At 38.2% G+C, this 27704-nt stretch overlaps 1 protein-coding gene across 3 annotated transcripts in view; it reads right to left on the minus strand.

Annotated features, from left to right (window-relative positions):
- HECW2 (HECT, C2 and WW domain containing E3 ubiquitin protein ligase 2) overlaps nt 1-27704 on the minus strand; it is a 435976-nt gene that overhangs the window by 327305 nt on the left and 80967 nt on the right. Inside the window, exon 1 of one of the 3 annotated variants that reach the window (XM_010860870.1) lies at nt 15969-16015. The exons of the other annotated variants lie outside the window; for them this stretch is intronic. The gene's annotated coding sequence lies outside the window, so the exon portion shown is untranslated. Of the gene's footprint in view, nt 1-15968; nt 16016-27704 lie in introns of those variants that run through there. 3 annotated transcript variants of the gene reach the window in all.

A 27704-nucleotide genomic window follows, 5' to 3' on the forward strand; every position in this document is an offset into this window, starting at 1 on the left:
TATTATCACATGTGAAACGGATCACCAGTCCAGGTTCAATGCATGATACAGGGTGCTCGGGGCTGGTGCACTGGAGGGATGGGATGGGGAGGGAGATGGGAGGGAAGTTCAGGATGGGGAACACATGTACACCCATGGTAGATTCATGTCAATGTATGACAAAACCAATACAATATTGTATATTAATAAGCCTCCAAAAAAATAAAGTGGAAAAAAAATAAAGTTAATATGATCCCAATAGAACTGAGAGACAATTTCATGAATAACTTTTTCAAATAGGTAGAGGTTAAATATTTGAATCTGGGTGGAAATTTTAAATTTCAAGCCTAAAATAAAATCCTGCTTTCAAAACATACATGACCATTTGAAATGATATACATTATGATTTAATGCTTAAAATAAAGACATGCAAATCTCTTAAGAAAAACTACCTACCAAAAATGTTGCAAAGTAAATAGAGTAAAACAAATGTTTGTGTTTGAGAGTAACATTTGGTACAAAATGTGAGGATGAGCACAGAATGTCCCAGAAACAAGAGGTACACACTGGTCAGAAAGCCAATGTGCCTTTGTTACCTGACAGGCAGCATACGGGCCGGCGTTTTCCCAGACTACCAGTTCCCATGATGCAAGGCCAGTGGACAGAATTATGGTGACTTTCCTGCCCCTCACTAAAAAGCTCCAATGTAAGTAAATTACTCCCACAAACCACTGAGGAAGATGTCCAGAGACATGGCCAAACCTGCGAACAGTTTACAGAAGACTGACTCTTGAGAGTCCCTTGGACTGCAAGGAGATCCAACCAGTCCATTCTGAAGGAGATCGGTCCTGGGTGTTCTTTGGAAGGAATGATGCTAAAGCTGAAACTCCAGTACTTTGGCCACCTCATGCGAAGAGTTGACTCATTGGAAAAGACTCTGATGCTGGAAGGGATTGGGGGCAGGAGGAGAAGGGGACGACAGAGGATGAGATGGCTGGATGACATTACCGACTCGCCGGGAGTTGGTGATGGACAGGGAGGCCTGGCATGCTGCGATTCATGGGGTCACAAAGAGACGGACACGACTGAGCGACTGAACTGAACTGAAATAGAAAATAAAATTACATAGTCCATTAGGTGTCAGGCCTGTTAAAGACTAGGTTATCAAACTGAAATTATTAAACTCTCCAGCAACTTCATCCTCAGCCAGAAGACAAAGGATTGAGGATGAAAGGTTGGGGATGAGGGGTAGGGGGAACAGAGATGAAGTACATTTTTCTTTCTGATGTGGTAATTTAAGGGTGTTACCAAAGTATTCTCTTTGAAAGAAAATTTAGGTGGAAAAAAATGCATTCAAAAGCAATTAACATCAATAGCAGCAATTAAATGTTGCCACACTATTTGGATCCTCATCATATTTAATCTTACATTACTTATTTTTGAAGGTGTCAGAGAAACTGCCCTTCTTGAACAAAATTTCAGAATTTTGTTATTAAATTAAATTAAATTTAATTTAATTTAATTTAATTAAAATTAAATTAAATTAAAATTTAATTTTAAAAAATTAAATAGATACATTTTACTTACACAAACAACAAAAACTTTTCATATTTGTAACGCCAGAGAGCAGAGCTATGACCTTGACAAAGATCTTGACTCTTCAAAAAAAAAAAAGAAAAATGACAGAAACTCTGCCACAAAGTTGAAGCAGAAATAGAGATGGTAGATTAAAATAAGTACATTCAAGATATTTCAGAAAAATCTGCTAGAATGTTTCTAATAAGTTCAGAATAGATAAGATAATAAACAAAAATTCAGCTATGTCTTTGCTACTAATGGAAATACTTTATTTTTAAACATTGGGTCTCTGAGTATCTGAATTCTCAATCCAATTATCTTTCAAAGAGTCAATCAGGGAAGTCAGTGTACTAGGTACTGTCCATTCCCTTTTTAAAATATATGTTTCTTTTGCCTGTCAAAGGTCTCGTTCAGTCGCTAAGTTGTGCCCACTCTTTGTGACCCCATGAACTGCAGCATGCCAGGCTTCCCTGTCCTTCACTATGTCCTGGAGTTTGCTCCAATTCACGTCCACTGAGTCGGTTATACTATCAAACTGTCTCATTCTCTGTCATCTGCTTCTCCTTTTGTCTTCAGTCTTTCACTGCCTCAGGGTCTTTTCAAATGAGCTGGCTCTTCGAATCAGGTGGCCAAAATGCTGGAGCTTCAGCTTCAGTCCTTCCAATGAATATTCAAAGGTCTGTTGCTCAGTCACTCAGTCGTGCCCAACTCTTTGTGACCCCATGGACTGTGGCCATCAGGCTTCTCTGTACATGGATTCTCCGGGCAAGAATACTGCAGTGGACTGTCATTTCCTTCTCCAATTCAAAGGTCTAATTGGCCATAATTCAGGTGAGAGACTAGAGGAAGAGCATTTTCTTGGTGCTTTCAATACTTTTAAGTCAGTGAGATTACAAGCAGATTTATACAATAGCCAACATTAGCTACTAAATATGGGAAGGGTGGGGGAGAAGGTTATTTATTTATTATTCAGAATTAGTTTCCCTCTATAAGCATTTATGACTGTTCAGTGGTTATATACCTAGACCTAGAGTACAAAGACAAGCTGCTCATTGTCTAAGAAAGGAAAACCAGCATGTAAGCAAATACATTACAATTCAACTCTAAGTTAGAATTGAGTTGGTTAAAGGAGGTAGTGACTAACCCCTCATGCTACTGCTAAGTCACTTCAGTCGTGTCCTACTCTGTGTGACCCCATAGATGGCAGCCCACCAGACTCCCCCATCCCTGGGATTCTCCAGACAAGAACACTGGAGTAGGTTGCCATTTCCTTCTCCAATACATTAAAGTGAAAAGTGAAAGTGAAGTTGCTCAGTTGTGTCCGACTCTGTGAGACCCCATGGACTGCAGCCTACCAGGCTCCTCCGCCCATGGGATTTTCCAGGCAAGAGTACTGGAGTGGGGTGCCATTGCCTTCTCCACCCCTCTTTTTCCCAATCCATGGCTTCAGCGATGGCTCACAGAAATCATTGCTTTTGTGTTCAGTCCTTAAGGATGTTTAGGAATTCATCAGGTAGGGAGAGGCATTCCAAGCCCAAAGTCATGAACATCTGAGAGCAGGACTTGTCCTGGAAAATGGCCTGAGTAAGCCAAAAGGGTAGAGATGCAAGCTGAGGCTGGACAGAGAATTAGAATCCAGATCATAAAAAAATACATATGCCATGGTGACAAGTTGGCAGCAGAGGGCTACCAAAAATAGGAATTTTCCACTAATGAGGTGATCAGATTTCCATATTAGAAACAGCATTCTAGTAGAAGTGTGGAGGATGGTATTGAGAGAAGAAAACCTGAAGACAATTGTAATGACCCTAAACGACAGAAAAGATGGTATAGATATTTAAAAGGCAGAATTTCCAGAATTCAATATTCTGTTAGGTGGGAAAGAGAAGAAGGGCAGTTATAGAAGGGACAAGTTTAGGAACAAGTTCCCAGATGTCTTGGTCCAACTGGGTAGATGGTGTTGCCATTTACAAAAACCAAGCACATGAGGGAAGGGCATGCCTACAGATCGGTGGGTAGGAGTAAGTCCAAGATAGTCTTGGACATTCAAGATATCCACTACAGAACTAAATATATGAAATCCAAAAGTTTAATGTTACTACAACTTCCCAGTATATTTTTGTATGCAAAACTCTCTTCAGGTGACAGATAAAGTGATTCATGTTTATTCATTTCATATATTCTGGTGCATGTTTCCAAGATGTAAGTCTGTCTACTGAAGATTCCATAAGGCTTCTGTATGTGGAGGAAATAACTCTAGATTCAAAGTCAACACTCAGATTACAAATATTGGCTTTGCACATGCTCTGCGATCTTCAGTGCTTGCCCACTTTAACCTTCTGTAAAATGTAGATGCTTTCTGCCCAGCACTACTAGGAGGGTTAAATAAGGTAAATGCATGGAAAGGTGCAGCATGATACCAGGCACACTGTAGATGACCAATGAAAGTTGACAGAATACAACATATATCATTCTATACACTCAAAAAGTTTGTGAGTTGGTGAGAAGATAAGATGTGTATAATAACAATGATATAATGTAAAAGATGATGTATGCCTCTAAGGAGATAAAAACAATGACAGCTGGTCAAAGGAGGGAGAGGCCACTTACAAAAAAGATATAAGGAAGAACTTTCATATAAACTGGACCTGAAGAACAAGTAGGATTTAGACATGCAGAGACAGAGAGAGAAGGGCAGTCCTTTCCAGGTGCTGGGGAAAGGCAGGATGGCATCAGCCTGGGCAACTGTGATCAAAGAAGCTGGCTTTATATTAAGGCTCTGACACTCACTAGCTACATGACTTTAGACAAAATATTCAACCCAAATGAGGATAACAGCAATTATCTTTTAGTCATCATTAGGATTTTATAAGATAAAATAGGTTAAGTCTCTTAGTGCAGGACACATGGCAGCTAGCATCATATTTAGCAGAAACCAGAGACAGGAAATCGAGGGAAGGCCAATTTGGCTACGGCACACAGTTCACAATGCTGAATAGTTTGCATAAAGTGGAAAATAGACTATAGAGCTTAAAAAAGAGAGAAAGAGGATTTGGGACTTTATTCCTTAGGCAAGAAAAGCCACTGAAGGTTTTACAGCAGGAAAGGAAGATGTATGTCCTCTATCTTTCCCAATATGACTTTTTATTTATAATACAAGGAAATTTAATTGTAAAATCATGTGCCTTCCACCACCCATGCTTGACTGCACACAGAAATTCTTAATGACAGCATCCAGAAATTGAAAAGACTAATTCTAGACTAACTTAAAAAAAAAAAACTAGCTGAAATAGCAGGTGCTTGCACATATTTTTTTTACTTTAATTATATGTGAGTGTGTATGTGTATGTCCTGAATCACTAAAAAAATACAAACCCCTTGGGCCATGACAGCCCCAGAAACTAGTACAGTTCTGAAACATGAAACGCAGAGAATATTTATTGATGTCTTGAATAATTTTTCTTTTTATCAATAACAATTGCAATATACTGGTGATGATTATGAGAAATGCTGATTAACTTTTTCCATACATACATATATATGTTTACATATACATATATGGAATACATTTTTACATACACACATGTACATATATAGTAATTCTCATGCATTTACATTCTATCAGTATTACTAATATAGTGTATCAAGTATATCAAGTACTTTTTATACTTGTCACACTCATATTCTTTTTATAGCATGTTGCCCCCAAATCTTAAGTCCTTATTCACTCTTCATTTGCCACTGAACTCCCACTGGAGTTAAAAATCATCAAATTTCCAATTCAGATATGCCTTGACTTTTCCTCCAAGGAGCTTATTTTGCTTTATAATTAGTCTCAAATTTATTAAGTCCTTGTGAGACAGTAGGTATGAAATAATACATAACCTAACTGGCCCGTAAGACAGAGTAAATATTCTTCCTAAAAGTTTACCCTCTCAAGAGCTTATGGCACTGAGAAGGCCATGTGTTTTGTATGTCACTCAAATGTTAACCTGAGGTTAACATTTGGACGATGTTTCTTCAACTATTCTGTATCACAGTAATTCATTTTTTCCAAGCATTTATTAAGTACCTGCCATTTGCCAGACATTATGAAAGGCTGAACCAGAGATCAAATTGCCAACATCAAATTGCCAACTAGAGGAAAAGCAAGGGAGTTCCATGGGAAAAAACATCTATTTCTGCTTCATTGACTATACCAAAGCCTTTGACTGTGTGGATCACAACAAACTGTGGGAAATTCTTCAAGAGATGGGAATACCAGACCACCTTTCCTACCTCCTGAGAAACCTGTATGAAGGTCAAGCAGCAACAGTTAGAACCGCACATGGAACAACAGACTGGTTCCAAATGGGGAAAGGAGTATGTCAAGGCTGTATACTGTCATCATGCATATCTAACTTACATGCAGCGTGTGTGCATGCGTGCTTAGTTCTGTCCAACCCTATGGACTGCAGCCCGCAGGCTCCTCTGCCCATGGAATGCTCCAGGCAAGAATACTGTAGTAGGCTGCCATTTCCTGCTCCAGAGGATCTTCCAGATCCAGGGATCGAACCCACATCTGAGGTCTTCAGCATTGCAGGCGGATTCTTTACCACTGAGCCACCTGAGAATATCCTTATATGCAAAGTACATCATGCGAAATGTCAGGATGGATAAGGCAAAAGCTGGAATCAAGACTGCCAGGAGAAATATCAATAACCTCAGATATGCACAAGACACCTCCCTCATGGCAAAAAGTGAAGAAGAATAAAGAGCCTCTTGATGAGGGCGAAGGAGGAGAGTGGAAAAAGCTGGCTTAAAATGCAACATTCAAGAAACGAAGAACATGGCATCCAGTCCCATCACTTCATGGCAAATAAATGGGGGAAAATTGAAACAGTGGCAGATTTTATTTTTGGGGGCTCCAAAATCACTGCAGATGGTGACTGCAGCCATGAAATTAAAAAATGCTTGCTCCTTGGAAGAAAAGCTATGACAAACCTACACAGCATATTAAAAAGCAGAGACATTACTTTGCCAAAAAAGATCAGTATACTGAAAGCTATGGTTTTTCCAGTGGTCATGTATGGATGTGAGAGCTGGACCATAAAGAAGTCTAAGCACCAAAGAATTGATGCTTTTGAACTGTGGTTATGGAGAAGACTCTTGAGAGTCCCTTGGCCAGCAAGGAGATCAAACCAGCCAAGCCTAGAGGAAATCAAGTCTGAGTACACACTGGAAGGACTGATGCTAAAGTTGAAGTTCCAATACTTTGGCCACCTGATGTGAAGAGCCAACTCACTGGAAAAGACCCTGATGCTGGGAAAGACCCAGGGCAGGAGGAGAAGCAGGTGACAGAGGATGAGATGCCTGGATGGCATCACCAACTCAATGGACATGCATTTGAGCAAACTGTGGGAGAGAGCGAAGGACAGAAAGCCTGGCATGCTGCAGTTCATGGGGTCACAAAGAGTCAGATACAACTGAGTGACTAAACCACGAACAACCACTGATTATTAGTAAACAATTATGAGTGAATATCAAGTTTGCATTCAGACACTGGAGATTTTAGGCTCTTCATTTTTATAACTCAAGGACCAGCTTAATATCTGGCAGCATAAATTGGAAATGACTGGTTCCTGACTTGACTGAGTGAATCACAAAGCCATTATTCAGCAATGACTGTGCCTCAACTCATCAAGAAGGTAAAGACATACTGGGAATGTCAACAGCTACTGTCATTCCCTAATAAATGGAAGTTATATTAATCTTACAACCTGCGTTTTTCTCCTCAACAGTTTCACATTAGTGTTTTCTCATTTAATTCAAACTTTTCAGCATGTGTCAGTTTAGATATATAAATAATTTTGCATGACTACATAATTTTTCTAGCCATTCCCATTTACTGGAAATAGACCAAAGGTCCTCTTTTTGTTCATTTTTATGAATAATATTATGGTGAACATCTTTCTGCATAAAGTTTGTATGTATTTCTGATTATTTCTTAGAATAGGAATCCAGAAGTAGAATTTAAAGGTCACATTTAAAGTTCTGATGCTGTACTGACAAACTGCTTTCAATAAAAATCTTGAATTCATTCTGACTGCAGGATTTCAAAGTACTAATTTCACTGCACATTTGCCAGCATTAGGCAGTCTTAATTTTTTAAATCAATCCTAGTTTGCTAATTTAAACACATTAGACAAATAAATGAAATGAATGCTATTTGCATTTAAAGGTTTCAAAGCAAGAGATCCTGAAAATACTTGGGAATGCAGAAGAAAATCACCTATTCTGATAGGGGCTCAACTTGGAAAATGATTCTGGGTTTATTATTAGAATCCACAGGCAGTTTCAGACATCTTTTATCTTTACTGCTCACCTTCTCAAAGTCAAATTGAGAGTCCTTCACTCTAACTTTTCACGTTACACTGAATTGTAGGGCTTATTTCTCACTCTTAGACTCAACAAGATATTAAAAAGCATGCATTCTTTTAAATGGACAAGAATTAAATTTTTTTTAAGTATTCAATATACACTAAACATCAGTGTTAACAAAATGCCCAACACCTCAAAGAACTCAAGGAAATCCAAAAAATTCGTTTCCTCAAAGGTTTTATTTCTTTTAACTTCATTATTCTCAATCATTCTGAGTTAAGGATTAAACTGCATACCCTTTCAGAGAGACCTGACATTGTTACAACGAAGTTCACCTGTGTATTAATTGCATTTCTACTATTTTCTATAAGCATATGACAACAGGCAGGACAACTTGCCAATTTACATTATTTCTAAGATTACATTTTATTTCAAGCTCTACTGTGTGTTTTATTTGGAGGCTAATTACTTTACAATATTGTATTGGTTTTGCCATAATGTCCTTCCTCAAAAATGAAACAGATACAGTAAACTCCTTGCTCATAATGGAAAGAGAAAGTCATCTGAAATTCTCAAATGATTCCAAACACTGAAAATTACATGTGAAAACCATCTAAAGAACTAAAAAACTTCCTTTCTTCAAGTTTTTTAACTAAGATCCAGCACTTTAAATTATCAACTTTTAGAAAGAAGAAAAAACAGCACATAACTTGATATAACTCAAGATAAAGCAAACTGAAAACCCAATTTCCCTCCCATAACCTAAAGACAACACAGGCATTAGAAGTAGTTTGACTTCCTTAATATATAGATACATAAAACACATACATACATATACAAATACATACATGAAATATTCCAAAATTAATTAAAATATGTGAGCATTTCAAATAATAGAAACAATTTCCATGGTTAAGAAAAAAAGATCAAAACCTAATAAAGTATTATTGCTGCTATTAGAAGAGTGAACAGTAGACTTTGTGTTTCACAGAACAATAAAATTCCAAAAACATCCTGCATACTGACATAAAGCACCTTTATATTTTGTCAAACAAAGATATTTAAAAGAAAAAAAAGCACAGTTAACACCATTTTATCACTATACCATTTAATTCCTTAGGTTAAATAATTTCAGCTTTAATAAATACTCAATAGTAGAAATACATGCTTTTCTAAACCCACAAAAATGTTGTCTCAGAAGAACTGGCAATGACTTACCTGGACTGTAACCCAAATGAAGGACGGCCACTGTCCCCTCCACATCTCCATTTCTTATCCACATCCCCTGCTGCTACTTCTTTTTGTCCTCCACCCTTTCTCTGTCAACAGGACAGTCACCTACCCTGGACCCAACACTTCAGAAACTAAGGTCAAAGCAGACTTGGCTTGAAGGACACGATGCCCACAGAGGGGGGCAAATTTCCAATAGCAAGAAAATCCTTCATTTTCCTGCCCTAATGGGTTCAGTTAAGCCACTTTCCAAAAGTAAAGATTTTTCTCTTTGAAATATAAATGTAGAGACGGATAAGGAGGAAAGATAAAATGAGTGCAAATAACATAATGAAACCACCTACTTATTTTGATATCCTTGTGCAGAAATTGGTAATTAAAGTAACAATATACAGATTTTCATGTAATAAAAAATAATCCAGCAGCGACAGACACATTTTTTTTCATCTCTTTTAAGAAAACCATAAAATAGAATAACTTTTTTAAATTATGTTATAAAAGGTGACTAATTTATGTTTTATTTTCTGTGAAATTCTCCTTTCAAATTTTGCACGGCATTAAAGAGATAGTTGGAAGGGATGCCAGAACAGTAGAAAAAAATAATTTTTTAAGGAACAAACTACCAATTCTCAAATTAGCACAGTAGACTAAATCCTCCATGTGTTTTGTATTTATATTCATAAGAGCACAGGGTTTTTCCTTCTTTAGATTTTTTTTTAATGTTCCTTTAAAATGTAAAAGATTCTCAATGTTTAAACCCACAAGTACCATCATAGGTCAAAACATTAAGTGACTTACGCTTACTTCTAATTAAATATAAAAGGAAAATGATATCTTCTGGTTTGGAAATGTGAATTCTTCCACATTTCTTGAGTATTATATAGAAAGAGTTGTTGCATAATTTTCTGAAGCCAGAAGATTAGTATATATACCATTTTACTAAGTTTCAGCTACTGTACTTTCCTCAATAAAGACCATTACACAGGATGAATCCCACTTCCCATTCTCTTCTAGCACTCCCTCAACCCCTGAACCCCACAAACGCTTTAGATTACAAGCAAACTTACTCATTCAAGTCACCTTGAACAGGCAAACTTCAAAGATCAGTAAAAACAGTGGTTTTTATAATATGCCCTATTTATTGGTCTTCATTAACCAACTCTGGTAGTCAGAGGGATTGTCTGTGTTTGTTTTGCTCCTTCCTTCCTTCTTTCCTCACTTCCACCCTTCCTTCCTTCCAAACTGACTGAACTACATACCATTCTATAATGGATATTTACAGTGAAAATGTAAATCAGGACATTATTGTGAAGTTTCCTTCTCTCAGAGAGAAAATATGCTATAGTAATATGCTACAAGAACATATTATCAAATTCACTTAACTGAGGCTCCCTAAATGATACAAAAAAATATTGAAACTTTTTACGTTCCAAGAGGAAAATGGATACTGAAGAGCAACAGCTGACTCTTCAGTCTGTTACACATAACTTCACCCCGAAGATGAAGGGAAGATGAAGGGAACTTCCCTTCTCATCTCTTTCACTGCTGCATAACTCCCTCCCCTCCACTGCTGCTCAGATCTCATGACTATTCCTTCTTTCATTCAACAAGTATGTGCCAGGCATTGTTCTAAGAAACAATGGAGAGCTGGAGCAGTGATGGTCCCTGCCTAGTGGAGCTTATGTTGGGTGGAGGGGGCATGCTCTTTACCCAGCCTGGATGCTGCCAACACCAACAGGCAGTGGCATGTGGGTTGGAGCCACGGTCTTACGCAGGTCCACTCTTAACAACTGCAGGGTTCTGAGCAAAACTACAAGTGGAGGCTGGCTCACCTCCTTACATCTGTCTAAATATTGAAAGGCTATAAATTAAGCTAATGAATATGTTTTATTCTCCTACCTTGACCCTCATAATGGCTTGAAAGGACAGATCTGAATTGTGAATTCCAGCCAGAATGTGGTGTCAAAGGGGCCACCAGCTCTATCCAACAAAAGCGGTCTCACTCAGGCATACTTGTGGGCGCTGAGCCAGTTCATCAGCCTCTATTCACACCTTCTGCAAAGACATCCTAGACACCCCTTGAGCCTAAGCGTGTGCACACTGACTTCCCAGTCTGCCCGTAGTACAGGAAATCCGCAGAGGTCAAACAGGCTCTAGAAGCAGGTTTGGGGCTTTGAAGCAAGGAAATCCAGTACCCAGAGTTCCCAGAGGGTATTTCAGAAGGCAGGGCAAGTTCAGGCATAGGTCCAGGTAGATATATTGCTTGCAGACTCCTTGCCCCGTGGGAAGGAAGGGCCTCTTGCCCAGTTCTAAGGGCACAAGTGTGTTCCTGAAGTACAGAGGGCAGGAGATTAAATTGTTCAGTGTCTTCAGTATCATTTAAGAGCTGAGAGAGAGAAAGGGGAGCAGAGGAGTCAAGGGCAAGGGGAAAAAAACCTACTATCCTAATGCCACCAAGTGATGCCACCACTGCCCACTACAGTGTTCTCCTCCATCCAGGTGGCACACAGCAGAAGGAAGGGGAAGCAGGGAAGGAAGACAGCCGGCATTCTCCTACTGCAGGAGGGTGTCTCCTGTAATAGTCGAGAGCACAGCCCAGAAGAAACGGGTGCGAAAAAAACAAAGTAAGGGTAAGTAAGGGAACTGATATTACCAACCAAGCCTCTGCTGAAGACCAGTTCTGCCCATCTCATAGGGACAGAAATGCAACACAAAGATTTCATCATAATCAGTCTTTAGTAAGTTTATTAAATTATACCCAATAATTTAAAGTACTTTTCCCTCCACAGGCTTTGCTCTGCTCTTCGTGAGCTTTCCATAGCAGAGCCAACCCAGTGATTCCTGCTGGCAAACCAATCACAGATGCTTCTAATCTGGGGGTAGCCCACGCTTGCTTGATTCAAAATGTCAGAGGCCATGCTATGCCTGGCTAAGCACTGTGCCGGGACTCTGGTATGGCCACCCCCCAATCACAGAGATGTAGTCCATACTCTCCTGGGCTCACCTACTGGATGCTTCTTCTACCTGACTAATTCATTCAGTCCCTCCAGGCCAGAGACACCTGGCAGCAAAGCTGTCTCACATGATCGTCATAGCAGTTAATGCCCCTTCCTCTTCCTCTGTCTACCCACCAGGCAAATGCATGGGCTTCAGGGAAATGCTTATAGATCAATGCCAGCCCATGGGTCCACAAACCTCTACATCACATTACAGTCTATATTGTGTTATGCTTCCACCAAGAGCATAATTCTCCCTTTCTTCCTCCACACCAGCCTTCCCCTTATGAGAATTCAAGTTCACTCCCTTTTCTCTCTGACATATCTTTTACTTGACTTGAATTATTTATTTGTGAGTTCTGTGGGATGGAGTATATGATCAAACATTATATTCAGTTCAGCTAAGTCGCTCAGTCGTGTCCGACTCTTTGTGACCCCATGGACTGCAACACCCCAGGCTTCCCTGTCCATCACCAACTCCCAGAGTTTACTCAAACTCATGTCCATTGAGTCGGTGATACCATCCAACCATCTCATCCTCTGTCGTCCCCTTCTCCTCCTGCCTTCAATCTTTCCCAGCATCAGGGTCTTTTCAAATGAGTCAGTTCTTTGCATCAGGTGGCCAAAGTATTGGAGTTTCAGCTCCAACATCAGTCTTTCCAATGAACATTCAGGACTAATTTCCTTTCAGATTGACTGATTTGATCTCCTTGCAGTCCAAGAGACTCTCAAGAGTCTTCTCCAATACCACAGTTCAAAAGCATCAGTTCTTCAGCACTCAGCTTTCTTTATACTCCAACTCTCACATCCATACATGACTATTGGAAAAACCATAATCTTGACTGATGGACCTTTGTTGGCAAAGTAATGTCTCTGCTTTTTAATATGCTGTCTAGGTTGGTCATAATTTTACTTGCAAGGAGTAAGCGTCTTTTAATTTCATGGCTGCAGTTACGATCTGCAGTGATTTTGGGGCCCCCAAAAATAAAGCCTGACACTGTTTCCACTGTTTCTTCATCTATTTGCCAGAAGGGATGGGACCAGATGCCATGATCTTTGTTTTCTGAATGTTGAGCTTTAAGCCAACTTTTTCACTCTCCTCTTTCACTTTCATCAAGAGGCTCTTTAGTTCTTCTTCACTTTCTGCCATATGAATGGTGTCATCTGCATATCTGAGATTATTGATATTTCTCCTGGCAATCTTGATTCCAGCTTGTGCTTCATCCGGCCCAGCATTTCTCATGATGTACTCTGTATATAAGTTAAATCAGCAGGGTGACAATATACAGCCTTGACATACTCCTTTTCCTATTTGGAACCAGTCTGTTGTTCCATGTCCAGTTCTGTTGCTTCTTGACTAACATACAGGTTTCTCAAGAGGCAGGTCAGGTGGTCTGGTATTCCCATCTCTTGAAGAATTTTCCGCAGTCTATTGTGATCCACACAGTCGAAGGCTTCAGCATAGTCAATAAAGCAGAAATAGGTGTTTTTCTGGAACTTCCTTGCTTTAGGTATCTGCACTCAAATACTGGAGGAGGTTTTGAACATACCTTTTACATTTAGGAACCATGCTTCTTATATATATTTTCTCATTTACTCTTCACCAAATTTCACAACTATTATTACTATCCACAGTTTTAGCCACTGAGTTCAGAGAGATTAAACAAGTTATTCAAGATGACAAAGTTAGAATAAGTGTGAACGTAGCAGAGTTCTACCTGTACCTGTGAAAGTTCAGTCACTCTCTTTCCTGCCTGATGAATGGCTGCTGACTGTAGAGACTTAGGTATTGGTGTTTGGCTACATTTTGCCTTAGATAGCCTGTAAAAGACTGATCTGCAATAACGAGAATAAAATATTACATTAACTTTATAGTTTAAAAAGAACTTTTAAAATAATTTTTAAACACCAAAGTAGCAAAAAGAAAGAATATGGACTAAATAGCAATTAATGAAAGAAAAAACAAACTAACTTGTTTAATAAAGCAAAAGATGATAGTTTGAAGAGACCAATAGAGCACAAAATCACAGGTTAGCCTGATTTTTAAACAGAAGAAAAACAGAAATAAGCAACACTAAAAAAGAGAAAGAGATTGTTTCAGATTTTTACCAATAAATTTGAAACTCTAACCCAATCTGGGAAAATATAAATATACCAATCATTCAACAAATACTCATGGAGGACCTTCTATATGCCAAGCCCTGGGTGTATCACAGTCAACAAATAAATGAAGTCCTCCCCACTGTAGAGCTCTCTGAGCAGAGGGAAGAGGATGTTGAGGGATAAAGAAAAATAAATATGTAGTATGTCACGCAGTGATAGGGACCAAAAGAAAAATAAACATGATTCGTGGGTAGAGACAAGGATAGAGGCTCAACTTTTAATGAAGTGGTCAGGAAAGGACAGAGTCACATGGGTCAAAGGGGAAAAAAACTGAAACTACTTGACTTGTTCAAGTTCTGTGAGGAGAACAAAGAGGTAACATGATCTGATGTCACTTTAAAATAAGCACTACTGCAGAGACCAATCATTCTGGGAGAAATTTGAAAAGTCATAAAAAAAAATACTACCTCTAAAAAATGGGATGCTTCTAATAGCTTTATAAGTGAACTCTATCTAGCCTTTGAAGAACTGATAACCCCTATATGGAAAGCTTCTGAACATTTACGAGGCTCACAGAGCCTGCAGAACAAAGCAGACAAGGCTCCATATAGAGCTCTCCTTGCTACCCCTACCCTCTTCTCTAGCACCATCCCCCACATACGTACACACACATACACATATATACACACACTACTTCATAGGCCAGTGTTTCCCAAACCTCAATCACTCCAGTACCATCTTCACAACTTTTAACATATTCAGATACCACCTATAGTACATTTAAATATCACTTAACATTCATTTAAACTGATTGGCTACTCTAAAAGACAAATTTCCACCACTATCATAAATGGAAAACTAGTATCATTTGTCAAAACTAATTAAAATAATTGCATGCCTATTATAATTTTTTAAATATTCATCTGCAAACTACCTAAGAGGAAGTCACATTCTGCCAGTACTTGGTGCTGGCACATGAACCATATTTTGAGAAACATTGCCACAGGCCAAACTCCCTATGACTCTAGGTATAAAACATTTTTTAAATATCATATTAAAAAATCTAATACAGAGATTGTTTTAAAGAACAATGTATCAATAAATTTTATTCCAGAAATAAAAGAATGGCTCAACACTAGGAAATCTATTTATGGGTGCATACATTAAATTTAATATATGTGCATGGGTTTATATACACATAGAGAGACACACGTGGATAGACTACATTCAAAACCATTCACTATCACTCTTGAAATAAGTCATACCCAACTTAGAGAGAAAAACAAGCTAAGAGGGTCTTATATAATCTGACCAACATCTAGCTCATACATTCATACATTTAGAGCAGTGGTTCTCAACCAGAGGTGACTTTGCCCCCCAGGGTACATTTGGCAATGTCTGGGAACATTTTTGATTGTCATGACTAGAGTGACTGATACTGATATACAGTGGGTAGAGGCCAGGGATAAACATTCAATAATGAACACATGGGACAACTCCCATGACAAATAATTAAACAGTCCAAAATATCAATAGTAGCGAGGTTGAGAAACCTTGGCTTAAAGGACATACAACATCTAACTCCAAAATCTGCCCGCACGTTCCAGGACTCTTTCCATTGCACTGCATTTCTATCACCAAATTAAAATATTATTCCTATGAAAAAAATACATTTTCAATTCCAAACAACCAATTCTAAAACTTACTAAACATTAAACATACCTGAAGACTCACAATCAAGAGAAAGGACACGAGGATTTGTCTTCCCCCAGTGGAACTACAAGTAAGGAAAATTAACACATTTCTTCCACCACCAGGGAATGGTCAGATGGTTTAAGAAAAGTCAACCAAAATGTGTGTTCAGCTACTTTTCTCCTGACATTAACATTCCTCTTTGACTCCAACATGCCCTGAGTCCATCATTTTAAACTCTCCTGGGAGATTTTATAATAGGCTAGTGTGGTTTAAGTACTGTTTGCTTACACCATTTTACAGTTTAGGTATTAGGGAGAAAAAAGATGGACTCCTTTAAACAAGCAGGTATTTTTATCCCTCTGCAACCGAAAGAGTACTGCTTTCTGAAAAATGGAAAGAGACATAAATATGTTACCTGACTTTTCTTCTGTTAAATCTCCTGACCTCCTTTTTCTAACCTGCTTTCGACTCTTGAACTACAAGTGCAGAGGGGAGAAAAGAACAGTTAATAAGCCACCCTGAGTCAGACACAGAAGCTTGCACCCATCAGTCTCTGGGGATATTCAAGACAAACAAGCTAAATATCTCCACCCTTCCCTGTGATGCAGCTAAAATACAAATTATAAAACTAAACCAGTAAACGTTTTCTACAAGATCACAATTGAAGAGCCTGAAAAAGAAAGCTACTGGATTCTCACTGCAGCTGATGAGTGTGAAGTGTTTTGACTTTCAAAATTCATGGATTATAAAAAGCATCAGTGTGTGTGGAGGGTTATGTGTAGGATGAGTAGGTGGGGGTATAATAAGAAACAGTATTTTGGTTCTTCAGCAGATTTAATTCCTTCATCCCAGCCTCCCACTGGTATATGAGGATATGCAAATTACCCCAGAATGAGCCTCTATATGTCCATCTTCCTCCTTTTGCCTCTTTGCCCTCCATCCCCTCATCCCCTAAAGACATCTTATCAGAGAACGAGCACTTGCTTCTTTCACTTTTCCTCCATCTTCCCCATCTCCAAACAGAACTCCATGATTTCCTACAGGATTTTTTTTTATGAATATTTTTATCTTGAGTTTTCAAATAACCAGTTATTACTCTGTAAGAAATATTTCTACCAAAATCAGGACAAAAAATAAATTGTTAAATGTTTAGTTTCCAGCTTAAATATAGAAAATGTTAAAGGGGTATTTAGAATTTTAACATTTTCTTTTAAAAGATTCCCTTTGTTACACAGTACTTCATAATATTTTTTTTAAAAAAACCTTCCAGCCCTCCACACTAAAGACTTTTAAATATTTTTAAGTGGGATTTTAGTAGTACTTTCCACAAATGTGGGGATATTATTAAAACTTGGGCGTCTACTTTTTTAAATTGTATGATCAAAAAACCCCAAAGAGCTTATACAAGCAGTTGTAGTTATTATGTCGCACTGCAGTTTTAATTATTATGAAACTAATTTAATAGTGACTTATTTTTCCCCTCAGAATTGTAACCACAAGCAATTAGTAGTAAGAACTTCTCCCCTATCCTCCTGAAAATCTCTAAAAATTAGACTCTGTGATCTGTGATAATACAGGTACCATAAATAAATTATCTTTAGAATTTTAAAGTATTACTGCATTCCCAAATGTGAAATCACAAGCACCGGAATGTAATTAAGAAGCTTATTAAAACATCAATCAATATGTCCATTCATTTTCTGAAATAATTCAAAAGAAATGGGTTTTTAAAGCAGGACTGGCTGCCATATTGCACACTGCAGAGATGCAAATTAATTCCACAACCCACCCGCAAGCCTACTGCGCCAATACCTTCATTTCATTTATCCAACAAATATGTGAGTGCCTGATACATGCCACACACGAGCAATGGTTGAAAACCCCGTGATGAACAAGCAGAGAGGGCCAGTCATAGAGCTTACAGCTTGGTATTAAATAAGTAAGCACATACATAAGTTTATGATTACAAAGTATAAGTGCAATTGAAGAAACAAACAGGAAAGACTATGCCAGAATAAGGAAGACACTGTTTTGTAAGGTTAGCATTGCATGAGAAAACTGTATAATTCAAAGAATAAAGCTGTAAGAGGCAAGCAGACAGAGGATGATACATGAAAGTTTCTAGAAAGGTCATAGGGGAGTAGAGGGGGAGGAGCGTGAAAGGCAGGATAAAGAGAACAGCAATCATTCAGAGCAAGCCCTGAAAATCAGGGTAACATGGGTTATGACATCACTAATAGAGCAACCTGATTGGTTCTCTCGCCACAGTCTGCACTAGACAATCTGTGAAGCAGGAGAGATTCTGATACATTATTCTGTATGCACAAGCTCCCATACCCCCAAAGGGCTAGGCAGGTAAGGAAAATTAAGCCAGCTAGAAACACACCTTGTGAGAAAGATGGGGATTGTGAAGACACTGGTGGAAACTGGAAAACAGGCAGCCAGCAACTGCCACTCTTACCCATGGGGCCAAACATTAGGGATTTTTTTTCAAAGATGCTAGAAATTTAGATTTTTTTTTCATGTAACATATCCCAGTTTTTAAAGATAATATGAGCCAAATAAAGTAAGTTTGAGGACCACCACTCTGCAACCTTCTTGAGGTATTTTATGTTACTTAGATACAAAATTCCTAAATCTTCAACTGTTTTTACTTTTCAATGTACAATTAACAGTGTCTCAGACCAAGAAAACAAACCAAAACCTATAGGACAATCCGTTCCACTGTTATTGTCCTTCATTCTCTTTTTTTAACTGACACATAACTGACATAAAAATCAGCGTTAGTTTCAGGTGTACAGCATAATGACTCAAGGTCTGTATTGATTGCAAAATGATCACTATAAGTCTAATTAACATCCATCACTATACACAGTTACAAATTTTTGTTCTGCAAATTTTCAGATCTACTCTCTTAGCAACATCCAAATACACGTTATAGTACTACTAACTATAGTCATCATGCTGCACATTACACACCCAGGACCTGGAAGTGCTAGTCTGTACCTCTGTCCGCTTTTATCCATTTCACCTTTGTTCTTTAAATCTAAACATTTCATACATATTTTAAGCATAGATAACATTAAAGATATAATAGCATACCTCATATCATTCTATACTTTATATGTAAACTTTAAATGTTTGTCTTTTAATGTTTTTAAAACATTTAAAATGTCTGTCTTTAAATGTTCAAGTCTACCAAATGTTTGTTTTTTTTTTACCCATTATAGCAGTCCACCTAAAGAATACTTAATAAGCATTTTCAAAACAATGCTAAATCTTCATTCTCAGAGTGCTTATAATACTGTTGATGAGAAAATAATAGAAATAGTAGAAAACAATTAGAAGACCATGAAAACCAGTATATAATTAAATCTGAATGTTTAGAACAAATGAACATAGTAAGAAGTCACAAAAATGAGATTCTGAGAGACTGGCTTACCAAGGAGGATTTGGATAGGCACAGAAGAAGAGAAAAAATAAATCATGCAATAGAAAGACAGAATAATACTTGAAGAATGTATATTGTTCAAGAATAATACTTGAAGACTATTGGTCAATGGCTTGCTACTGGTCTATAAAATAAGCACAGAAATGGAAGTAAGCAGTTAGAAACTTTTCTAGCATCTTGACACTGCCCTGATGTCCAAGCTTGTAGTCAGTGGACTTTTCTCGTTGGACAAGTCATAGAGCAGTTAGAGTACCATCAAACTAACAGGCAGGGTCACATGTGGCAGAAGCTGCATGCCAGGAATATACACTAGGTCTACATCACAACATATTAACATTTTCACACTTGTGATCAACTATAACCCAACAGTGTATAAAACTCATATATCATTTCTTTATTCAAGAGGCAAATTATTTACTACAGAATTGCTGAAATCAGCAACTGATTTGAAAATAATAGGATGACTTGCTTCACTTTGGATAAAAGGTTTAAATAAATATCCTGAGCTTGCTAAAATTGCTTTAAAAATCTAGTCTTCCTTTCCTGTTGACATAGGCTTTGTAAGAATGGTTTCTCTGCTATGAGTGTTATCAAATCAAAACCTAAAACACTTTAGATATACATTATGCCTTACGAGTAGCATGTCATCAGCCCTGTAATTTTTGTAATTTTCTTCTTTTTTTTCCTATGTTATGTTTGCTATTGTTTACCAAAATGTCATTTTGTCTGTTGAATCTAATAATAAAAAGTTTGGGCTTATATTTTATATGTATGGTTCCTGTTTTATTTTGCTAGTTAGTAATTCATAGTATCAGCCCATAATGTATTGACAATTAAAATTTTTTAAAAAGAAAAACTGACCCTTCTGCACAGATAATTTGAGAAATACTGACCTAACCCCAGACTCCTAGAAAAATAAGCCAGAATTATGCAAATATAGCTTTCTCAAGGGCTATCTTTTCTACAATTCAGGATGTGCTGCTTGGTAATAGACTCGGTATCAAATCACACTGAATCAGAGAATAAGAAAGTTTCTGCAAGATGCCCTGTTTGGAAAAGGCTAGAGTCTTTTAATAAGAATCAGTTAAGCTAGGTACAAGCTATATATTCCATTCCTCATGAGCTTCTTGCCAGGAAATATGCTATAAAATAAAGTCACAAACTAAATTACGCCAGAGGTACACTTACTACTGAGCAGGCACCAGACCTGTTTTGTAATTCAAGGAAGTCTCACGTTCTCCCTCTGGTACTTCCTACTACCAACTAAGACAAAAGACACTCCCAGAAAGACATCAGGGCATCCTGATGGCAGGACAAACCAGTATTCTGGGGTCCCTGACCCAGTGGTGACTCCAAGGCTTCCCATAGCTCATTTATACAAAAGGCATTCATTTCATGGATGGAAAATTATTCCCAACATCCCTTAGGGTAATGAAATTCTCTGGTGTGGATTTCTATACTTGAAGTTCTAAATAAATAATACTGAGGTGTTTATTCCTTATATAGAAGTGTTAGTCACTCAGTCATATCCAACTCCTTGTGACCCCGTGGACTGTTGCCCACCAGGCTTCTCTGTCTGTGGGATTCTTCAAGCAAGAATACTGGAGTGGGTTGCCATTCCCTTCTCCAGGGGATCTTCCCAACCTGGGGATCAAACCCAGGTCTCCTGCACTGCAGGCAGATTCTTTACCATCTGAGCTACAGGGAAGCCCCACCTGAAATAATAGGCTTATTAAGAAGAAAATTAGGCAGGGATCATGCTATTTATTCTGAAGCACTTTTGGACTACATTGACACACACACAACAGAAGGATTTTAAAGGCCTATTTAGTCAAACCTATGGTTTTTTCAGTAGTCATGTATGGACGTGAGAGTTGGACCATAAAGAAAGCTGAGCATCAAAGAATTGATGCTTTTGAACTGTGGTGTTGGAGAAGACTCTTGAGAGTCCCTTGGACTACAAGGAGATCAAGTCAATCTGAAAGGAAATCAATCCTGGATACTCACTGGAAGGACTGATGCTGTAGCTGAAGCTCCAATAGTTCAGCCACCAGATGTGAAGAGCCAACTCATTGGAAAAGGCCCTGATGCTGGAAAGATTGAAGGCAGGAGGAGAAGGGGACCACAGAGGATGAGATGGTTGGATGGCATCCCCGACTCAATGGACATGAGTTTGAGCAAGCTCCAGGAGACGGTGAAGGACAGGGAAGCCTGGCGTACTGCAGTCCATGGGGTCTCAGAAAGTCCGACACAACTGAACAACTGAACAACAACAAATTCCAATAGTTCTACTGAAATAAAGTCTCTTTGATGCCATGAATAAATCAACACTTGCTCATCTCCCATTTTAACAAGGAGCATAAATTTGGCTTTAGAATCTTTGGCAAGTATCATATCAGACTAGAAATTAATTGCCTTATTTTGTTTTACCTTTCATTTGTTTTCAAAACAATTTCATTCATTGTTTGGTTTTCATTTCATTTGTTAATTACCTTGTTTCATTGCTACAGTTACTTTCTCTTAATCATGTAATAATGATATAGCGCTACCTTTTCAATTAAATTTCCTTAAGTTAAATTAAAACCAAATTTAAGACGGAAATGGTAATGGCTTACTTTAAAACAAAAGGGTTCTGTGTATCATCTCAGAGAACTCCCTTAGAGAGTTCTCATTTAGTAATGTCAGACGAGCCTTGGCTTGTCGCCTGCTGCCTTCGTGTCTACCTGGTTGTCCTCTGTATTTCTGCCTCTCCTGGTCATGCCTGTCTGGCTCCCCACAGTCTTCCCTCTCTGCCTGTCCCACAGTGTCCCAGGTGTCAGCATATGTCTCCACTACTACATACAGCACCTTGAATACCAGGATACGTCATTTCTCTGTGTCCCTAGTGTCATGCCCCTATCTTAGGCACAGAGAAGGAGCCCAGCAGACGTCTGCCTCGGGACTAGAACTGATTCCATTTACAACCATCAAAAAGAAACAGAAAACATATTTAATATGAATAATTTACGTAAGTGCTTTATACACCATCTCAGTTAATGCAGCCTTCAGTCTTTTGAGGCATTATCATCGTCCCTGTGCTATGCTCAGATGCTCAGTCATGTCCTACTCTTTGCGACCCCGTGGGCTGTATAGTCCACCAGGCTCCTCTGTCCATGGGATTTTACAGGCAAGACTACCAGAGTAGAGAGAGGAAATAAGGTGAGAAGAGGCTAAGTCCCTGTCTGTTCTCAAACCCTTAGCAGGTGGTGGATTCAGGATTAAAACTCCCACTTCATGTGAAACTGACTTTTCTCTGCCACCCAGGTCCATTTTCACAGGTTCACCAGTATAGTAGACATGCAAAATCACTATCAATAATTTCTCCCACAACTATCAGTAACTCAACAACTGTACCACCTTCCCTCAAAAACCAAACAGGAAAGAAAGATCATCAGCAGTTTGGTTTAGCTGTGATATAAGCATCTTACTCAGTCTATGTTCTGAAGAACATTTATGCACTTTCTTATTTCTTGAAAACACATGAGTATAAAATCCCACAATAAACTCTGCTTTAAAAAAGGAGTAATCCATGCTAGGAAGCATTTTGTCTGATTGTTCCTCAGTTCTTGAGGTCAACCCAGCCCACCCCTGATGGCAAAAAGGCAAAACCTTCCCTGAAACACTCAGAGAAAGACAGATGCAGACTCACAGACCACAGGTATTCTGACAGTTTCCTTGTTTTTCACCAGTGTTGGGTGTAATCGGATTGAAAGAAAAATTTTACATTCAAGCCAAGAAGGTCAGAATGATGAGAATTATGTGAATTAGGCATATTCGCTTTTTTATGCTCTTCTATATTTTTTGTAAGTCTTACAAGTGAACAAAAGTACTACTTTTTATAATTAGGGTGGAAAATGTTATAATTTTTAAAAAGACCTAAAGATTTCTTCTTGCCAATAACCTATGGATGTATTAACTTAAACCAAACTTGAGCATAAGCTAAGTGTTATATTATCTACAATTTACTTTTAAATACTACAGCAGAGAAATATGAAGTGCATGTGTGTGTTAACTTTAATCTCCTGCACCCTTACAGCAGTCAACTGACACTGACTCAAAAGAAGCACTCTACCTTCCTCTCCAATCAAAACCAGTAATTTTGATCGTAGGTCTTTAGATGTTAGAGACAAGATTCCACTGTCAAATTAGTGGTGCTGAAGATGAGTTCAAAAATATAACGGTTAAGTGCAGTGTGGTATTCTGGATTGGATTCTGGAACTAGAACAGGATATCAATGGGAGAAAGTCTGGAGTTTAGTTAACATTGATATGCCAGTGTTCATACTCAATCCCTGATAGCTCAGCTGGTAAAGAATCTACCTGCAATGGAGGAGACCCCAGTTCAATTCCTGGGTTGGGAAGATCTACTGGCAAAGGGATAGACCACCCACTCCAGTATTTTGAGGCTTCCCTTGTGGCTCAGCTGGTAAAGAATCTACCTGCAATGCGGGAGACCTGGGTTTGATCCTAGGTTGGGAAGATGCCCTAGAGAAGGCAAAGGCTACCCACGCCAATATTCTGGCCTAGAGAATTCCATAGACTGAACTGTATAGTCCATGGGGTTGCAAAGAGTTGGACATGATTAAGCAACTTTCACTTTACTTCACATCTTTAACAACTAGATCATGGTAATGTGGAAGGTTAACAAAAGGAGAAATCAGATAAGGGGAATATGAATATTCTGTATTATCTTTGCAATTTTTCTGTAAATTTCAAATTATTAACATTACCAAAAATAAAAACCTATGAGCTTATAGACCATGACATTAAGACTAGCACCTTAGGCTTGATTCTTCAAGGCCCTATAGATAGCCTCTGTTCCACTGGATTCCTGTCCATACCCAACAATAGGTAGCTGGCTAACAAAGAATTCTTGCTAGAATATTGTTGCAATAGACCCCAGGAAAACCTATCATGCAAAGTACAACTAAAAATCACCAAAATATGAGAGACTGCTGGGAATTCACAGAGCTTACAGAACAGGTTGTACAGTTCTTTTGTATATTCTTGCTAACAAACATCTTTATGTGCAATGGAATGAAGTCTGAAACTTGCTTTCATTATTATCCAGTAAGAAAGCTACTCCTAAGTAGGTTAGTGATGGTTTACAAATAAGTCTAATAGTTGTTCATAACCAGAACGGCTTAGATTGTTTTGTAATACAATACTCAAAACAGTTTTCTCAACTGTAGCTTTTAATGGTGGATGTGCATCCATGCCCCATAAGAAAGCAGAACAAAGACAAGGAGACAAGGTAGGTCCGAGGAAATTCAATCAGGTCTCACAGGAGGAAATACATGAGTAATAATTCACCATAGATAAGAAAAAGTTATAAGGTCAGAAAAACACACCGAGAGCAGCACAAAACTAGCTAAAACATAGAACAGTATGGATTTAGGATCTACAGTTGAGAGTATACAATTAAAGCAAGTTTCTCAACCATTCCTTAAAGCTGCTCATACTCCTGCCATAAGCCAATGAACGTGGGTCATATGAACACGTTGGACAGGAATAAGAGCAACAAGAAAAGCCCAATTTCATCTTCCCAACAATCTAATGCAGTAGATTAGATGTTACCATTCCATTTTACATGTGGAGAACTGACATTCTCTTGTAGGTAAAATATTAACTGGCCCAAGCTCACAAAGCCAGGAAGCAGTGGGACAGAATAAGACCCAAGCCTGTCATTTCCAAGCACTTTCTCCAATCCTGCACTGTCTCCCTTTTATCTGACCACTACTGTGAAAAGTGAGCACCAGAAAGAAACACCCCATGATTAGCTGCCAACTTACAACTGACTTTATGCAGAAAATATCTAATGGAGATAATTATTAAATATTCTCTTCACAATGTTTCAGAAATGTATATATGAATATTAGTGAGCTATTTCAACCCTTTCATTTTTAACCCAGTCATTGTCCACAATGTGAAGTTGTTCTTACCAAACCTGGAAGCTCACCTAGACGATCTGATGCAATGCTAAGAGCACTGTGAATGCCAGGAAAACTTTCTCAGAATGTCCAAGTTTACTTCAAGTGAAGTAATGAAAAACAGTATTTCTATGTTAAAAATAAGAAGTGTGTGTAAACTAGAATGCTACATCTGCATGAATATTAAAAACAATGCCTTTCAGAGAAACTTCACACTCTCAACACACTTTGAACTGTACTTCAAGCTTCCAGGAGTTTACAATTCTCATAGAAGTATTTCAGTGGAAATTTTTAAGAAACATCAAATGATTTTTATGTCCTGGTCAAAATTTCACATGCAGTTCGCTAATTTAATGCTTAAAGAAAGTTCAAGGACATGACGACTCTCAGGCTTCCACTTTTTAGTATTTCAACATTTTTTTAAAATAGTGATAGAATACTTAATTTTTTGTTTACAGAAACCATAAAAGGTTGAGTGAATTATCTTCCTCTCAAAGTTTCACTTTCCTCTTCTAAAAAATGAGTCCCACATCAAGGGCTCAATAGATGTTCATGATGAAACTGATGGTATCTTTGATTAATGCACACCTACATCTTAAGGAGATGTATATGCCAAATTTTCCCTAATAAAAATGACATAAGACTTTTAAATAAATCACTTTAAATGATCCAATGTATTATCAAGCAATTAATTAAATATTAAGGTAATATCGGTGCCTACATGATTGGAAATTGACTAATTAATGGAAAACAAAGTTAAGCATATTACTTTTTAATTACATAAAAGCAACATTACCACCATCTTGTCCTCTCTATGGGAGGCAGAACAGACTCAGCCTCCCCCATTTAAAAACAACTTGTTCCCTGAAGCAACCAAAAGCTAATAGATTTCCAAAGTCAGTGTGGCGAGTCAGTGGCAAAAACACCAAGCCTAGAACCCTGGCATCCTAGCATTATAATCCTAGGCTCCACTGACCAGAACATGATGCTCCTTCAAAAAGCAAAACAAAACAAAACAAAAAAGAAGGCTTTTCTATTGTGCACATCCAAGGCATTGTCAACACATCACTGCTTCATTGTTCTGCCCACTCTTCATCAGAGCAGTCACAATTACGTGGTCATGCCTGGTTCTTTTCCTAATTCTAATAAGTCAGAAGAAAGAATTTCATATTCCTACAACTTTTCATTCTTCTCTGGAACTCCAAATTCACTATTTAAATGTTTCATTCAATGACTTGAGTAAAAATGAAAGAGGACAGTCAACTATCTAGAAACTCTGTTGCTTCTCTGATCTGTATTAGTGAAATGCCCCAAAAACCTGGGATAAGATATTACTTATGTGTGCAGGCAGTTGTGGTTACCCAGAACTACAAGACTGATTTGACTAGTGAGAACAACTCTAGTGAAGACACTCTCTAAGAGTTTTCTCAGAAATAAAAACTGAATGAGGTTGAGGGTTATAACCACATGCAGAAATCACACCACAAGGAATCAATGTTCCTGCACATAATTAAACTGTAACATTTAAGACAAAAGAATTTTCTGGTACTGCCAAAGCAAAACCATCCTTCTAAGCACTCAACTGGCTGTTGGCCTTTGTAGATTCCCCTCATCTGATGCCAGGAGTGATTAAGAAGGTAATTTGGAAAGGAAATATGATAACACATCCAGGAGGAAAATTATTTATTTTTGCCATTTCTCATCACACTTTGACAAATGACTAAATTCTATTTGGTAACAGGAACTCAAACAAGTTGAGTTTTATTTTAAATATTTATTATAAATACATCTAAAAGGCATTTTATTATTATTAACAACTCAGCCAAGATCTATTCTAGTCCTGCCACTAATTCTCTTTATGATCTTGGGCAAGTCACAACCTATTTGAACCTCATTTCTATATCTGTCAAATAAAAATAACCTATATGCTAGGTTCAAAAGTTTAAAAGGATTAAAAAATTAATAGGGAAGTATGGTGTTGGAGAAGACTCTTGAGAGTCCCTTGGACTGCAAGGAGATACAACCAGTCCATTCTGAAGGAGATCAGCCCTGGGTGTTCTTTGGAAGGAATGATGCTAAAGCTCCAGTACTTTGGCCACCTCATGCAAAGAGTTGACTCATTGGAAAAGACTCTGATGCTGGGAGGGATTGGGGGCAGGAGGAGAAGGGGACGACAGAGGATGAGATGGCTGGATGGCATCACTGACCCCATGGACATGAGTCTGAGTGAACTCCGGGAGTTGGTGATGGACAGGGAGGCCTGGCATGCTGCAATTCATGGGGTCGCAAAGAGTTGGACTTGACTGAGCGACCGAACTGAACTGAACTGATGCTAGGAAAAAAA

This window comes from Bison bison, unplaced genomic scaffold, assembly GCF_000754665.1.
Source record: "Bison bison bison isolate TAMUID 2011002044 unplaced genomic scaffold, Bison_UMD1.0 scf7180017864471, whole genome shotgun sequence".
In the NCBI taxonomy this organism is placed as follows: Eukaryota; Metazoa; Chordata; class Mammalia; order Artiodactyla; family Bovidae; genus Bison; species Bison bison.